Source organism: Arachis ipaensis, chromosome B2 (genome assembly GCF_059453495.1).
Source record: "Arachis ipaensis isolate K30076 ecotype BB chromosome B2, ASM5945349v1, whole genome shotgun sequence".
NCBI classification, from domain to species: Eukaryota; Viridiplantae; Streptophyta; class Magnoliopsida; order Fabales; family Fabaceae; genus Arachis; species Arachis ipaensis.
Window position 1 is genome coordinate 94,779,230 of NC_142437.1, and position 2,406 is coordinate 94,781,635.

The 2,406-nt window shown below is 42.9% G+C and overlaps 1 non-coding gene across 1 annotated transcript; it reads right to left on the minus strand.

Annotated features, from left to right (window-relative positions):
* Positions 1–564: 564 nt before the first annotated feature.
* On the minus strand, positions 565–672 carry LOC148574894 (small nucleolar RNA R71). Its single transcript, XR_015906442.1, has one exon. It is a non-coding gene; the product is annotated as a small nucleolar RNA R71 (small nucleolar RNA).
* Positions 673–2,406: the final 1,734 nt, after the last annotated feature.

Sequence of the window (2,406 nt, forward strand, 5' to 3'; positions counted from 1 at the left end):
CTTTCTTGTTCTCTTCTCTTTCATATGAGCAGGAGCAAAGACAAAGGCATCCTTGTTAAAGCTGATCCTGAACCAGAAAGGACCTTGAAGACAAAGCTAAGAGAAGCTAAAGCACAACTCTCTCTAGAGGGCCTAACAGAGCTCTTCAAGGAGGAAGAAGTCGTGGCAGCCGAAAACAACAATGCCAACAATGCAAGGAAGGTGCTTGGTGACTTTATTGCACCTACTCCCGACTTCTATTGGAGAAGCATCTCAATCCCTTCCATTGGAGCAAACAACTTTGAGCTTAAGCCTCAATTAGTTTCTCTAATGCAACAGAATTGCAAGTTTCATGGACTTCCATTGGAAGATCCTCATCAGTTCTTAGCTGAATTCTTGCAAATCTGTGACACTGTCAAGACCAATGGGGTTGACCCCGAAGTCTACAGACTTATGCTCTTCCCTTTTGCTGTAAGAGACAGAGCTAGGACATGGTTGGATTCACAACCCAAAGAAAGTCTGAACTCTTGGGAAAAGCTAGTAAATGCTTTCTTGGCAAAGTTCTTTCCACCTCAAAAATTGAGCAAGCTTAGAGTGGAAGTCCAAACCTTCAGACAGAAGGAAGGAGAATCCCTCTATGAAGCTTGGGAAAGATACAAGCAATTGATCAGAAGGTGTCCTTCTGACATGCTTTCTGAATAGAGCATCATAGGTATCTTCTATGATGGTCTGTCTGAACTGTCCAAGATGTCATTGGACAGCTCTGCTGGAGGATCTCTTCATTTGAAGAAGACGCCTGCAGAAGCTCAGAAACTCATTGAGATGGTTGCAAATAACCAATTCATGTACACTTATGAAAGGAACCCTGTGAATAATGGGACAAATCAGAAGAAAGGAGTTCTTGAGATTGATACTCTAAATGCCATACTGGCTCAGAATAAAATATTGACTCAGTAAGTCAATACAATTTCTTAAAGTCTGTCTGGAATGCAAGCTACACCAGGCAGTACTAAGGAAGCTTCCCCTGAAGAAGAAGCTTATGATCCTGAGAACCCAGCAATGGAAGAGGTGAATTACATGGGAGATTCCTATGGAAACACCTATAATCCTTCATGGAGAAATCATCCAAATCTCTCATGGAAGGACCAACAGAGGCCTCAACAAGGCTTCAATAACAATAATGGTGGAAGAAACAGGTTTAACAACAGCAAGCCTTTTCCATCATCTTCTCAGCAACAGACAGAGGATTCTAAGCAGAGCCACTCTGACTTAGCAACTATAGTCTCTGATCTAATTAAAATCACTCAAAGTTTCATGACTGAAACAAGGTCCTCCATTAGAAATTTGGAGGCACAAGTGGGTCAGCTGAGTAAGAAAGTTACTGAACTCCCTCCTAGTACTCTCCCAAGCAATACAGAAGAGAATCCAAAGAGAGAGTGCAAGACCATAAACACGTCTCACATGGCCGAACCTGGAGAGGAGGAAGAGGCAGTGATCTCCACTGAGGAAGACCTCAATGGATGTCCACTGGCCTCCATGGAATTCCCTGATGAGAAACCATGGGAATCTGAGGCTCACACAGAGACCATAGAGATTCCATTGAATTTACTCCTGCCATTCATGAGCTCTGACGAGTATTCTTCCTCTGAAGAGGATGAAGATGTTACTGAAGAGCAAGTTGTTAAGTACCTTGGAGTAATCATGAAGCTAAACGCCAAGTTATTTAGTAATGAGACTTGGGAGAATGAACCTCCATTGCTTACTAAAGAACTGGATGAATTGATTAGGCAGAAATTACCTCTGAAGAGACAAGAACCTGGAAAGTTCTCAATACCTTGTACCATAGGCACCATGACCTTTGAGAAAGCTCTGTGTGACCTAGGGTCAAGCATAAACCTCATGCCTCTCTCTGTAATGGAAAAGCTAGGGATCATTGAGGTACAAGCTGCAAGAATCTCACTGGAGATGGCAGACAATTCAAAGAAACAGGCTTATGGACTTGTAGAGGATGTCTTGGTAAAGGTTGAAGGCCACTACATCCCTGCTGATTTCATAATCCTAGAGACTGGGAAGTGTATGGATGAATCCATCATCCTTGGCAGACCTTCCTAGCCACAGCAAAAGCTGTAATTGATGTTGACAGAGGAGAATTGATCATTCAAGTGAATGAAGACTCCCTTGTGTTTAAAGCTCAAGGATATCCCTCTGTAACCATGGAGAGGAAGCATGAAGAGCTTCTTTCAATACAAAGACAAACAGAGCCCCCACAGTCAAACTCTAAGTTTGGTATTGGGAGGCCACAACCAAACTTTAAGTATGGTGTTGAACCCCCACATTCAAACTCTAAAGTTTGGTGTTGGGAGGTTCCAACATTGCTCTAAACATCTGTGAGGCTCCATGAGAGCCCACTGTCAAGCTATTGACATT